Below are 15,563 nucleotides of genomic sequence, written 5' to 3' on the forward strand. Positions count from 1 at the left end.
AACAAAACTTTCTGGAGTCAGCAAGGCCTCAGTGGGGGCCCATGATTAGACTAGTAGCCGCCAACCAACTGCCGGTCCCGGTTGCCGGGGTAGTGTGGGTGCAGGTGACGTTGTGCGGTAAACCCCTTGGCCGCAGAGGGGTGGTGCTGACTCAAGGAGAAGCTGATCAACGACACCCCGTCACCCTAGGCATGAATATTTAAAAAGAGTTTGGTAACTTGTTGCTTAATGATCCCACACAAATGACACTGAAGCAGTGGGGTTCTCGCACGGCTCAGGGACAGGTATTCCAGCAGCTGGTGCGAGGTGCGCGGGTGTATCGGGACTGCCAGGAGGGTGAGGCTCTGGGCAAGGTCATCGCGACAGCGGCACCCCTGCTTGTGCTGCCTCCTGGACAGACAGTGGTGGCCCTGCCAATTCGGGCCCCGATACCTTTGGAAGGCGTAGAGGTGCAGGTGGAGCCGTGTCCCTCAGAGCACTTATCTCCTGGCATACTGGTGGCCCGTTCCCTCGCTACGTTGCGAAAAGGAACCGTCCTGGTCCGCTGCGTTAACCTTGAAGACCGAGATACCATTCTGAAAGCACGGACTGTACTGGCCAAACTAGTAAAGCCTTTAGAAGAAGTGCTGCCCACTCCTGCGGTTTAATTACGAGTACACCCCGAGGATCCTTGGGAGGTAACAATACGAACCCTACAGGCCCACGAAGTCACGACACAAGAGAAGGGCCGGAATATTTTGGAGCAGATGCGGGCCGAGCTTTCTGGACTAACTGCGGCCCAACTTTCACAAGTAAAAGCATTGCTGGGACAGTACCATGAAGTATTTGCTAGTCATGAGGACGACTTTGGGTGTACCACCGCCATCACTCATGAGATCCCCACAGCAGGAGCGGCCCCTATCCGAGAACGATATCGACAGATTCCGCCACAACTCTATCAAGAGGTGAAAACTTTGCTGGCTCAGATGCTACAAAAAGGGGTGATACGGGAAAGTCAAAGCCCTTGGGCGGCCCCCATCGTGTTGGTCCGGAAGAAAGATGGTACACTACGATTCTGTGTGGATTATCGTAAATTGAATGCTTGCACTATTAAAGACTCATACCCACTGCCCCGCATAGAAGAATCTCTGTCTGCATTGGGCAAAGCAACATATTTTTCGACCCTGTACTTGGCCAGTGGGTACTGGCAGGTGCCCATGTCAGAAGAGGACAGAGCTAAGACGGCGTTCATAATGCCCATGGGACTGTTTGAGTTTAATCGAATTCCATTCGGGCTGGCCAACGCCCCCGGGACATTTCAGCGATTGATGGAGCGATGTCTAGGGGATCTCAATTTTGAGGCCACGTTGATCTACCTGGACGACATCATTGTCTCTGCCGCCTCCTTCGAGGACCACCTGAAGCGGTTGGGACAGGTACTCAGCCGGCTGCAAAAGTACGGGTTGAAGGTGAAGCCTCAGAAGTGCCACCTATTTCTCTCTCAGATTGAGTATCTGGGTCATGTCGTTTCGGCAGAGGGTGTGAGGCCATCCCGGGAGAAGATTGCTGCTATCCAGGAATGGCCTACCCCCGAGACGGTGAAAGACGTGCGGGCTTTTCTGGGGTTAGCTGGATATTACCGTCGCTTCGTAAAGAATTTTGCATGTCGAGCTCGAGCCCTGCATGACCTGCTGAAGGGGGCTCCCGCTGGGGCCAATGGGCGAAAAATCCAGTGGCAACACCCTCAGGAAGAGGACTTCCGAGATCTCAAGGCTGCACTCTCGGATGCCCCAGTGTTGGCTTATGCGGATTTCTCTCAGCTGTTTATCCTGCACACTGACGGGAGTCTTCACGGGCTAGGAGCTGTGTTGTCACAGGTTCAGGATGGCCGGGAGAGGGTGATTGCTTATGGAAGCCGTTCACTCCATGACTCCGAGCGTAACCCTGACAATTACAGCTCTTTCACGCTCGAGCTCCTCGCAGTGGTGTGGGCTATGATGGAGAGATTCGCAGAGTACCTAGCGGGCTCCGAGGTGGTAGTGCGAACTGACAATAACCCACTGGCTCATTTGGAAAACGCCAAGTTGGGGGCTTTGGAGCAGCGATGGGTGGCCCGAATGGCAAAGTACAATTACAAGATTATTTACAAAAGAGGGGCCGAGAATGTTCATGCAGATGCTCTCTCTAGGATTCGACATACAACTCCCGGACAGAATCGAGACGAAGAATTAGAAGGAGAGGAAATACCGTTCGCTCTTACCGCTGCCGTGCTCACCAATGTTGATGCAAAAGTATCTTCCCCAGAGGCCCACAGGGGCATCCTGGAACAATCTCGTGATAAGTGGATACAACAGCAACAAGAAGATGAAGAAGTTGGACTTCTCCGGACATGGATCGCCGCTGGTCAATTACCCACTGATACTCAATGACAAGCTTTGACCCAAGACCTGTCGCTGATGCTGCGACAATGGGAGAGACTGATTATCCGAAAGGGACTACTGTACCGTAAAATCACTTCGCAAACAACCTCAACGACTGTTTGGCAGGTGGTTACGCCCGGAGCACAACTACACGAACTGGCTCGAGAGGCTCACGAAAAAGGGGCCCACTTTGGAGTCAAAAAGACTTTGCAATGGTTACAACAGAAAGTTTATCACCCACGCTTGTCGGCTGTTGTGGACGAAGTTTGCCGTACCTGCCGCTTATGTGAATTGGCCAAACCGCCTGCTCAGAGGGCCGCAACACAGACGATTGTGACTTCAGAACCCTTTGAGCTCCTGACGGTGGATTATCTGCACATTGGTCCCGCATTCCAGGGATACGAACACTGCCTCGTCATGGTGGATCATTTCACTAAATTCGCTGTGGTCACCCCTACTCGAGACCAGACCGCGGAGTCAGCCGCCTCCGCAATTTGCAGAAACTTTATACAAGTGGACGGCTGTCCTCAACGCATACATTCCGACCAGGGAGCATGTTTTTTGGGGAAAGTTATGGAGGAACTACATCATCTTTATGGGATTGATAAATCCCGGACCACACCATATCACCCGCAAGGGAATGGGGCTTGTGAGCGATTTAATCGGACATTGATTCAAATGCTACGCACTCTGGAGAGTGACAAGAAAGCTCGTTGGCCTGAATATGTTTCTGAATTAGTGTGGGTTTATAATAATCAGGTACATCGAGTAACGGGCTATACTCCTTATTTCCTGCTGTTCGGACGAGAGGGTAAAGGGATCATGGAGGTAGAGTTGGACCCCGAAGAGCCTCGGCCCTGGACCGGAGTGTCGTCTTGGGTCCGAAATCATCGCCACAGGTTGCAAACTCTTCACCGAATTGTACATACCAAACTTCAAGACTGGGAACACCCAGGGAAGAATACAACCTCCCCTCCCCATCTCCAAAGCGGGGACCATGTGCTTGTACTAGATCAACACCCCCAGAATAAACTGGAGTCACGTTGGGAAGAGAGTCCTTATCGGGTACTACGCCGTATCCATTCAGAAGGACCTGTGTACGAAATACGGCCCGAGCAGGATGAAACACTGCCCACTCACATTGTGCATCATAATATGTTACGCCTGTGTATTTCTACCGACCCGAAGCAACTGGAACCTGTCCCGAAGACATCCGAACCGGAGTCCATATGATGGGACTCAGACGACGAGGATTTCCCTCCAGTTCCCAAGGGCCCTCCACCCAATAATGAGCCAGTTGACACAATTAACCCACCGGCATCTTGCAGCCCACCGACGTCCACCACCCCAGAAGATTCCACCCCAGTCGAACTTAGACGCTCCGAGCGGTCAACAGCCGGCAAACCCCCCGAACGGTATGAACAAGACCAGTTCGTATGGCAACAAATATTGACACCTTTACAGACCAATCTCAATAGACTAACACCCTCGCCCGAGGACTGGCGAGCTTACAGGGTGGGGGAATGTGGGGAGGAGGACCCCCATACAGTGATTGGGCTGGAACCAGGGGGACCGCCATCAGGGTTATTGAAGAAACCACATCAGGGGGATTACAAAGGGAGACATGCGATTGAAGTTGTCAGGGCAACAGGGGGCGGGGCGAGGGTAAAAGGAGCAGGGGACGTGCTGAGGTGGCAGTTGGAAGAGTGCCTGACAGGAGAGAAAAAGCCGTGTGGCAGGGGGAGGACTGTGGCAACTGACGGTGTGGGGAAGAGAGACAGGCAGGAGACTGTCAAAGGAAAATTGGAGACTGTCCGAAGAGCGACGCATAAGAGACTCTCCCCGGGAGTCCCTCCCCGGATGCATACAGATAAATTGACGCCCGCTGATTCCCTCCGTGCTGTGACAGGACCGGGATCTCAGGCGACCGCTGCGACAAGACAGCAATCCGGTATAGTGGCCAGGACACTGCCCCCCTGTCTTCTCCCACAGCTGCGACCCCGTCATTACCGACCTCAGGGGATGCCACCTCGCTATAGGCGGCCGCAGAGCCCCTGTCCCGCTTACTGAGGGGACACTGAGCAGAGTTTGTTAAGATTTTATGTTTTTGAACTGCGTCATGACCTGGCTGGGGGACGAGCGCCTCTAAACGGACGCCTGGGAGATTTATCCCCCCGAACAGTTTCTTCAGGGCCTGTTGTGCCCCACCGTCCCCATTTCTTCAGGGCCTATTGCGCCCCACCATTCCAGCTTCTTCAGGGCCCATTGCGCCCCACTGTTCAGTTTCTTTAGGGCCGGTTGCGCCCCATCGTTCCGGTTTCTTCAGGGCCTGTTGCGCCCCATCGTTCTGGTTTCTTCAGGGCCCATTGCGCCCCACCGTCCAGTTTTCTTCAGGGCCTGTTGCGCCCCATCGTTCCGGTTTCTTCAGGGCCCGTTGCGCCCCACCGTCCAGTTTCTTCAAGGCCTGCTGCGCCCCATCGTTCCGGTACCTTCAGGGCCTGCTGCGCCCCACCGTTCCAGTTTCTTCAGGGCCGGACGAACCCAAGTCCTTCCGGGAAATCGTGGATTACAAGGCAGCCACATCTGCAATCCCTGAGTGGTCGTGAACTCGAGCGACGCCCGGAAGGCTAAGTGCATTTTAGAGAATAAGGACCCTTTTTTTTTAATGTTTGTTTTACGAGTCCCTGCGAGGACAAATAGGTGTTTCCCCTTTTGTTTGATCGAAGCAGTTTAGCCCTTGCGGCTTTAAACTTATAAAAGTTTATTTCACCCCACATTCAGTCTCGTGTCTCGTCACTGCATCCTGTGAGCCTGCTCGAACCCTACACTGGCGCCTTCAGGGGTCTGCAAATTTCACCTGGAAACTATTGTAGAAAAATCTGTGCTTCAAAAGCCAAATTGTGCTCCTTCTTTCTCAGCCCAGAAGTGCTGCCTAACAGTAATTTCTGACAACATATCAAGCAGCACCACATTCAGGTGAAATTGCACAATAAATTATATGGTTTAGTTTCACTTATTAACCTTTGTGTACCTAACAAATTGCAAGAAATGCAAATCTTACATTTTTACCCCTGAAATATCATATTTCCAGGTATCCCACGTCTGAGTGTTATAAAAGTCTGTAAGGCACGCATGGGTTCAAAATACTCACTACACCATTAGATGAATTCTTTGAGGGGTCTAGTTTCCAAAATGGGGTCACTTGTGGGGGGTTTCTGCTATTTTCAAATGTCAGGGGCTCTTCAAATGTGACATAGCACTCATAATCTATCCCAGACAAATAGTGCTCTTTCTTATCCTGGCCCTGCCATGTGCCCAAGCAGAAGTTTTTGACCACAAATGTACTATAGTCGAGTTCGAGACAAATTGCAAAGCAAAGTATGGGTCCGTTTTCTCCTATTATCCACTGTGAAACTTGCAAATTTGGGGTTAAAACAATGTTATAAACTTCTGTGAAGTACCTGGTGATTCAAGGTGCTCATGACATATCTATATAAGTTCCCTAAGGGGTCTAGTTTCCAAAATAGGGTCACTTGTGGGGGTTTCCACTGTTTAGGCATAGTGATGAGTGAACATACTCGCTTATGCTCAGTACTCGCCCAAGCATCGCTGTATTCGTGGTACTAGGCAAGCGCCGAGCATTTCTGGGATTATTTGGCCGGCGCTCAGGTCTCCGCCCTGCATGTTTGGTGCTCTTTAGAGCGCCAATCAACATGCAGGTGACTCGCACCCAGAGGCCGTGGGGTACTCGGTGCCAGGCCCGTTGATTTCTATGGGAGATGTCACAGTGGCAGTGACCCGATCCATGGCCTCAGGCGGTCAATGTAAAAGGGGTAGAGTGATGGGGATAAAGTTGTTGAGATAATTCGTGATGCCACCTGTGGTTTCTGGTCAGTTTGACCAGCGCTGCAAGGTTGCATCTCTGGGACAGATGGTGTGGTGCAGCAATGATGTTGAAGTTCCCCACAGGTGGAGCTGTAGTCCCAGGGCAGAGTAGATGAGGTTGGCACATGGGGCGATGGTGTAAAGAAGTAGATGTAGCAGAGCCGAGTGTAAGGCACAAGAATAAGTGGAGGACACAGGGGCATGTAGTTCCAAGGCTTTACTCACAGTCTGGTGCACACAGATGCCTGCTTTGGTGCCATGTCCTCCAGGTCAGGGGCTCAGCCAACTCCCAGGCGAGGTAAAGTACACCTTTCCTGCACTCCTCCAACATGTGCCTTCTCTGAACGTCTCCACACTAGCGCCTAATCTGAAGTACTTGTAGTTGCGTATTAAACTCAAGTTCCTCCTTCTTGATGTTACTTAGAACTCTACTTGTACAGCAGACAGCTGTAGCCTGCTTCAGGGACTTCTTGCTATTATGTCCCTTCTCACCCACGTTGCTGTGTGCCCCCAATTCTTAGATGGGAATAAAGTGGTGACGACTTCTATTCCTCTGGTTTCTGCTGCAGGAACATCAGTATCCATACAACCTCGGGGACCGAACCCCGGCCATGCGCTTCAAACTTGAGGAAGGGCTCTGCTCTGACCCTAGTCCTTAGTTATCTTCTTCTCCTTACGTTCTGTACTAAACGATCTTCCATCTGAAGAATCAGGCTTTCTATGGCTCTTTCCTGTGCCAGCAGCTCCAGGTCACAGGACTCTGCTGCAGCACTTCCTTCACTCCATCCCTCTCAGGGGATCTTCTCTCACAGACTGACCTTTTCCTAATATTCTCCCGCTCTCTTGTGCAGTCTAAGCTCCACCCACCTCCCAGCACTCTTCATATTCCAAGCAGGGAGCCACAAAGGTTGCTCTGCTACACTACTGGTGTGCGTGTGAGATGCAAGTGTTGGAGTGTGGTCAAGTGTCTCCACCTTACCTGGATAGTGGGGTACCACACCTCAGGAGGAGGTGCAGTACCTCTGTGGTGACTGAACCCTCAGGGGCGCCACACAGGGATTGTCTGCCACGCACTGTAATGCAGCAGCCATCTTGGTTGTGGCATTACACTGATTAGCTAGCTGAACTGCATCATCATGTGTATAAGAGATCTGGTGCCGTCATGCTCATCACAGTCACCTCCGGAATCAACTAGTGTAGGGAGAGCTGCTGCCGAGATAGGGTCAGATTTGGTGGTTTATAAGTTAGTGTGGGTATACCATAATAGAATACAAAAATCCAGCTAAATCAACAGTCCATATAAGGACTAATTACGGGGTATATAGATTGCAGTGTTAGGTACGCAGGGAGCGTATGTGCGTATATACAGTATATACATATTAGTGCAAGGCATGCAGGCACTGTATGTGGGTATATAGATATCAGTAACAGGCAGGCATTGTATGTGACATACTTCATTGCATAAATCAAGAGGGTCCATTCCATTACTGTCTGCTGCTGCTTATTACATATATTGACCGTATATACCTACCCCCAGGTCTTAGTGGGCAGGAAATTTTTTTTTGTATCTTAATCCCTTTTATTATCTTCCAAAGCAATCCATAGCCCCCTTTTTTCTTCATTTGCTTGTTGACACTGCAGAATACAGCCAGATCCTTTTCAAAGCACAGTGTGAAAAGCCAGCTATTTTAACCCCTTAACGACCAAAGATTTTTTTCGGTTTTTGAGTTTTCATTTTTTGCTCCCCTTCTTTCCAGAGCCACAACTTTATTAATTTTTTCGTCAATACGGCCATGTGAGGGCTTATTTTTTGTGGGATGAGTTGTACTTTTGAATGACACCATTGGTTTTATCATGCTGTGTTCTCAAAAAGGGACAAAAATTCCAAGTGCGGTGAAATTGCAAAAAAGTGCAAACCCACACTTGTTTTTTGTTTGACTTTTTTGTTCACTAAATGCTAAAACTGACCTGCCACTAGGATTCTCCAGGTCATTACGAGTTCATAGACGCCAAAAATGTCTAAGTTCTTTTTTATCTAAGTGGTGAAAAAAAATTCCAAAGTTTGCTAAAAAAAAAAAAAGAATTGCACCATTGTCTGAGACCCGTAGCGTTTCCATTTTTCGTGATCTCTGGTTGGGTGAGGGCTTACTTTTTTGAGAGCCGAGCTGACATTTTTAATGATACCACATTTGTGCTGATACGTTCTTTTGATTGCCCGTTATTGCATTTTAATGTAATGTCACGGCAGCCAAAAAAAAACGTAATTCTAGCATTTCGATTATTTTTCTCACTTCGCCGTTTAGCGATCAGGTTAAACCTTTTTTTATTGATAGATTGGGTGATTCTGAACTCGGTGATACCTAATATGTGTATGTGTGATTTTTTTATTGTTTTACTTTGAATGGGGTGAAAGGGGGGTGATTTAAACTTTTTTATATTTTTTTTTTTTTTTTCATATTTTTAAAACTATTTTTTTACTATTGGCATGCTTCAATAGCCTCAATGGGAGGCTATAAGCTGCCATAGGTTGATCGCCTCTGCTACATACAGGTGATGCTCAGATCGCCTGTATGTAGTAAAATTACCGCATTGGTATGAGCACCACAGGGTGGCGCTCATAGCAATCCAGCATGAACAATGATTGAGGTCTCAAGGAGACCTCTGGTTGTTATGCCAACACACTGATGACCTCCTATCACGTGATGGGGGTCAGCGGTGAGTGCATTTCTGGCCAGATGGTCGGGAGCACTTGTTAAATGCCACTGTCAGCATTTGACAGCAGCATTTAACTAGTTAATAGGCGCAGGTGGATCGCGATTCCACCCGTGCCTATTGCGGGCACATGTCAGCTGTTCAAAACAGCTGACATGTCCTGGCTTTGATGCGGGCTCACCGCTGGAGTCCACATCAAAGCGGGGGTGCTGCCATCAGATGTATTATTCCATCCAATGGCAGAAAGAGGTTAAACGGGTTTGCCCATCCCAGCCATCACATCTGAGTGCGCAGAAATTTATGATATTTTTGTGGAACTGTTACATTTTTTTGGAGTGTCTTATGTAATTTCTTGACACCATTTTACTGCCCAAAAAATACTTTGCTGCCAAAAATATATTTTGCTACAGGGCAGATATTTTACACCGAGTTTTGTCCGCCACATGGATCGCATATCATTGCGCTCAAAATTCTACCATTTCAGGCCTTCATAGAATTTTTTTTCTGTGTCTTAGCCTACTTGTTGACAGAATTTAGCTGTGAAAAAAAAAATACAGGCCAGATATTTGAAAGTGGGCTATCTACGTCAGACGAATCCTCTATCTGTGGGATACAAATTGTTGAATTTCAGACCTCCATTCCACTGTATTTGCTGTTTGTTACCCTAGTTCTATACACTATTTTGGGTTAAAAAATAAAAAAATACAGGCCACATATTGAACAGTGTGGTATCTCCGTCAGACACCTCATCTATCCGTGGGCTACAAATTGTGACATTTCAGGCCTCCATTCCACTGTACTTTCTGTCTGCTACCCTAAGTCTATACACTATTTTGGGGTAAAAAATGAAAAAAAATTACAGTCCACATATTGAACAGTGTGGCATCTCCGTCAGATGCCTTATCTATCTGTGGGCTACAAATTGTTGCATTTCAGGCCTCCATTCCACTGTATTTGCTGTCTCTTACCCTACCTCTATACACTACTTTGGGGTAAAAAATAAAATTCCACTGTATTTGCTGTGTCTTTCCCTAGTTATTGACACCAGTTTGATAAAAAAAATGAATTTTTACCTACATTCCAGATATTTTAAAATGTGATTTTCCCGCACATGGATCATATACAAGTTTGCTCCCAATTCAGCCATTTGTAGTGAATGTGGAAAATATTGTAGTCCATTTAAAATGGGCAAGGCATGTGGGAAGGGATGGTGATGGTGCATGCAGAGGCCAAGGCCGAGGACGTGGGCAAGCTGAAATTGTGCCACAAGAAACACGGATATCTTCTCGTATGACCTTCCTGTCCGAATTCATAGGGGATTGCAGAACAGCACTATTGAAACCAGAGCAGTGTCAAAAGGTTGTTGTTTGGATAGCAGATAATGCTTCCAGTTACTTTTCCACTAAGACCAGCCTGTCTTCCACATGGTCAAGTCTCAGTAGCCGTGTGTCTGGACCGCATATTCCTCACCCGATCCTGTTTCCTCCCACCATGCCGAGTGCCTGGAGACAACTGATCCTATACTTCGACACTCCGAAGAGCTGTTCACTTTTCCATTTAAAGATTCGGGCCTCTCGCCAGGTGCATTTAAAGCAGGGCAAGAGGAGATCGTATGTAGCGATACCCAAATATTTGAGCAGACACGGTCACACGAAGGCGGAAAGTGTCACAAGAGTTGGACGATGATGAGACACAATTGCCAGAAAGTCAGGAGGAGGACCAGGGTGTGGAAGAGGAAGAGGAGGTGGTGGATGATATAGTAACTGACCCAACCTGGCAGGAGGACATGCAGAGCGAGGACAACAGCACACTGGGGTAGGAAGGCATAACTCCCCACCAGGCAGGAAGAAGCAGTGTGGTGGCCACAGACAGAAGGCAGGCAACCATTCCCCATAACACCAACACAACGGAAGTTGCCAGTACAACTGTTAGGTCTTCCTGAGTCTGGTTGTTTATTAAAGACTCTGCGGATAACCCCAAAAAGTCCATTTGCATCACCTGCCAGGCCAGCATCAGCAAGGGCAGCAAAACTACCAGCCTGACCACCACCAGCATGATCTGATCAGGCAGCTGGCAGCAAAGCACCCAATTTGTGGGCCGAACCCCAGGGTCCAGGAGCAGTGTCTGCGGGTGACACTAATGCTTCTTTATTCCGCTGCTGTCCGTGCAAGCCAATTCTCTGTGCATGGTGCATGCGAAGATGACTCCTGCCCTGGACCTGTCGTTGCACAGACTCAACTAGCACCATCAGCAAGCACATCCACGGCCTTGTCCCAGCGCAGCATTCAGTTGTCCATACTCCAGTACTTTGAACGTAAGCACAAATACGCAGCCAATGTGTCACGTGAACCCGTCCTGTGTGACGCGACCAGCAGGCCGGTAACAAGACGCGGCACGTGATATTTTCCTGTGTGACACTGCTCGCAGGCCGGTAACTAAAACAGCAAGACAAGGGGTAGGGAAACAGATACAATGGTGGGCCCTGCGATAGGGACAGGGGACGTGGAGACCTCCTGCACTCCCCTGAGTCAGTGTCCCTAACGCTCCTAACGTTCCCTATGCCGGTTCCGCACCGGGCGCCGATTACAAACCTGTTGCCCGAGCACACCCTACACCTATCAATTGCTGGGAGCTGGGTGGCACAGGCACTGGCCCCACCGCTGCACTAATACAAACTAAGGAAAAACACAAAGAGGGAAACACCACTTGGCTTTACTCTGTTGCACTTGCTCCTGGCAACAGAGTCTACCTCCAGCATGCAGCTCTCCTCCTGAATCGCTGCCACCAAGCTCTGTCAGAGCTAAGCAAATCCCCTATGACTCCTTTCACACCAGGCCCTGTCAGAGCTGCTCTCCAGCTCCTTCCTCCACCAAGGATGGTTGAAATGAACACTATCACCAACACTGATTGCAACACCTGTGACTCTTTTATAGCAGAGCCAGCAATCACACCTGCATTATAATCATGTGCACTGAACCTAAAGAAACAAGTGCAATGATGCTTACCACCACCGGGGAAACTTAGAACAAATGACACAACAGTGCAATAATCCTAATGGCCACTGGGGGCAAAAACCAAACCTTAAGCACAGCTTAGGAAAAAAAAGGTTACCTGTGCTTTATATCAGTCCTGATGCAGCATGGATCATGACAGTACCCTCCCCTTAATGAGGGGCCTCTGGACCCTCAAGACCGCTCCCCATCAGGGAACCACCTACAGCGGGGAAGCCCAGACCCAGAGTTCACCCCAGCAACTACCTGCATGACAGGTTGATGAGAAACTAGCCTGCTGGTATTGGCATCGTATGTTCTGGAGGCAACACACATCTCCGAAGCTCTGACCTGGGGAACGGGTTGTGTATGTGTATGTTTGGTATGAGCTGGTAACACTCCACAACACACTTCCACTGGATGTTTTTTGGTGGCCACCCATACATGCTCGTTCACACACAGGTCCGGACCTGAACGTTTATTGCCACTCGTTCGTTTGTCACCACTTGGAGAACTCTTTCTGCGATTGACAACAGAGGCGTCCCCCTGTGTCACCACACTCACACCCCTGCACCTCAACAAGGGGTGCACCACCCTCCAACCCCTTCCACCACGAGGTCTGCGCCTCCCAGGGTTGATCAATGGCGAGGGTTGAGACTTGCCCCTACTCTCCTGCAGCACATCTGCTGCCCTCACCGGAGAGGAAGGGGTCCGTTGCAGAGAGACGGCAGAGACAGTAATTCCTAGGCAGCAGCCCTCGCACGAGTGCCCCCAGCTGACCACTTCCCTTGCCCGCCAATCTTTTCCCTCTGATACCCCGCCAGCCAAGACCTCTGCTGACACGATACTTTGGAAGGGCAAAATGGAGGAAATGTATACTCCCTGGTCGCCTCCCTCCAAGCGACCAGGGGAATGCGGCTTCTCAGATGGCACAGATAATTTGGCATGCAATGGGCAAGCCTTCAGGGCATGACCAGTCTGCCCACAGTACAAACATGCCGACACCACTCCCCGAACCATAGGCGCTTCGAATACAACCTAGCTACATCTACTTGCATGGGTTCGTCAGGAGACTTGGCATGAACTGGGCAGGCTCTCATAAAATGGCCAGGCTTCCCACAGGAAAAGCATACCCCCCACCACGACGAGCCGCAGACACCCCCTCTTTTGTATCAACAACACCGGGCTGTCTGGGTTCCTCCATCCGCACTGATGGGTCCTCCTCCCTAGCGAGGACATCAGGGGGCACTTTATGTATATGTCTTTCCCTAAGGCGTCTATCCACACAGATGGCAAGGGACATGGTGGCCTCCAGGACCTGGGGGCGGCGTACTGCACTAGAGTATCCTGCAACTTGGGAGACAAACCCTGCACAAATTGACTCCTAATTGCAGGGTCATTCCACTGAGTATTAGTGGCCCATCTCCTAAACTGTGAGCAGTACTCTTTAGCGACCCGGGCTCCCTGTTTACACCTATGGATTTGAGATTCCACCAGGGTGACGCCATCAGGGTCCCCATACACAAGCGCCAAAGCCGCAAAGAACTCGTCCACGGACTCTAAAGATGGAGAATCGTCCGGTAGGGAGAAGGCCCAGGATTGGGGATCCCCTTTAAGAAGGGACATAATGATTCCCACCTGTTGCTCTTCACTCCCTGATGAACGAGGGCGCAGCCTGAAATATAATTTACAGGTTTGTTGAAACACCAAGAATTGATCTCTCCCTCCAGAAAATCTGTCAGGGAGGGACATCTTGGGTTCTGGCTGAGCCTGTTCCTGAACCAAGCCCCCAGAGCCCACCAACAGCCGCAGCTGCCGCACCAACGCGCTGCGCAGCCCCCGTAAGGGTCTGCAGCAATTGGGCAAAGGGCTGAACTGGGTCCATGGCTCAGCAGAAAAAATGTATGGTTGGTGTTAATGTCACGTGAACCCGTCCTGTGTGACGCGACCAGCAGGCCGGTAACAAGACGTGGCACGTGATATTGTCCTGTGTGACACAGCTAGCAGGCTGGTAACTAAAACAACAAGACAAGGGGTAGGGAAACAGTTACAACAGTGGGCCCTGCGATAGGGACAGGGGACGTGGAGACCTCCTGCACTCCCCTGAGTCAGTGTCCCTAATGCTCCTAACGTTTCCTATGCCGGTTCCGCACCGGGCGCCGATCACGAACCTGTAGCCCTAGCACATCCTACACCTATCCCTTGCAAGGGAGCTGGGTGGCGCAGGCACTGGCCCCACCGCTGCACTAATACACTAAGGAAAAACACAAACAGGGAAACACCACTTAGCTTTACTCTGTTGCACTTGCTCCTGGCAACAGAGTCCACCTCCAGCATGCAGCTCTCCTCCTGAATCGCTGCCACCAAGCTCTGTCAGAGCTAAGGAAATCCCCTATGACTCCTTTCACACCAGGCTCTGTCAGAGCTGCTCTCCAGCTCCTTCCTCCACCAAGGATGGCTGAAATGAACACTATCACCAACACTGATTGCAACACCTGTGACTCTTTTATAGCAGAGCCAGAAATCACACCTGCATTATAATCATGTGCACTGAAACTAAAGAAGGAGTGCAATGATGCTCACCACCACCGGGGGGAAACTTAGAACCAATGACACAACAGTGCAGTAATCCTAATGGCCACCAGGGGCAAAAACCAAACCTTAAGCACAGCTTAGGTAAAAAAAAGTTTACCTGTGCTTTATATCAGTCCTGATACAGCATGGATCATAACACAATGCCTCACAGGCAACACTACTAAATTCCCACATTTCGAAACTGCTTGCGCTCGAAATGTTGCCTTTTAGGCTCATGGGGATGGAAGCTTACCACAACCTGATGGCTGCGGCCGTCCCTTGGTACTCGGTCCCAGCCACCACTATTTCTCCCAGTGTGTCATCCCCTCATTACACAAGCACGTGTCCCACAACATTGGCCGTGCCCTCAACAATGCAGATACTGGAAAAGTCCACCTAACCATGGACACATGGACAAGTGCTTGTGGGCAGGGATGGTACATCTCACTGATGGCACACTGGGTTAACATAGTGGAAGCCGGGACCCAGTTCGACCTTGGGATGGAACATGTCCTCCCCACACAGAGGATTGCAGGCCCTAGGTCAATCAGGGTTGCCCCCATAGTCTGCAGCTCCTGAACCTCATCCTCCTCCTCTTGAGTCTCCATCTCTGAAATGACAACATCAGTCACAAGCTGGAAGCACTGCAGCTTTGCCTCAGCCAAGCGGCAACATGCTGTGCTGAAGCTAATATGCTTAGGCCACAAACCACACAATGCTGAATAGTTATGGACAGCTCTGAAAGAGCAAGAAGATCTGTGGCTGACACCACTGAACCTACAGCCTAGCATGGTCGTGTGTGACAATGGCTGGAACCTGGTGGCAGCTCTGAGGTGAGGCGAGCTCACACACGTACCATGCTTAGCCCATGTGCTTAACTTCATGGCTTAGCAGTTTCTCAAAACCTACCCAGAGCTGCCGGACCTGCTTGTCAAAGTACGTTGCCTGTGTGGCCATTTTAGAAAGCCAGCTACAGCTTCAGCCGCCCTTGCTGTGCTTCAGC

The sequence above is a fragment of the Dendrobates tinctorius genome, unplaced genomic scaffold (assembly GCF_039654945.1).
Source record: "Dendrobates tinctorius isolate UK_male_01 unplaced genomic scaffold, ASM3965494v1 ptg000116l, whole genome shotgun sequence".
NCBI lineage: Eukaryota > Metazoa > Chordata > Amphibia > Anura > Dendrobatidae > Dendrobates > Dendrobates tinctorius.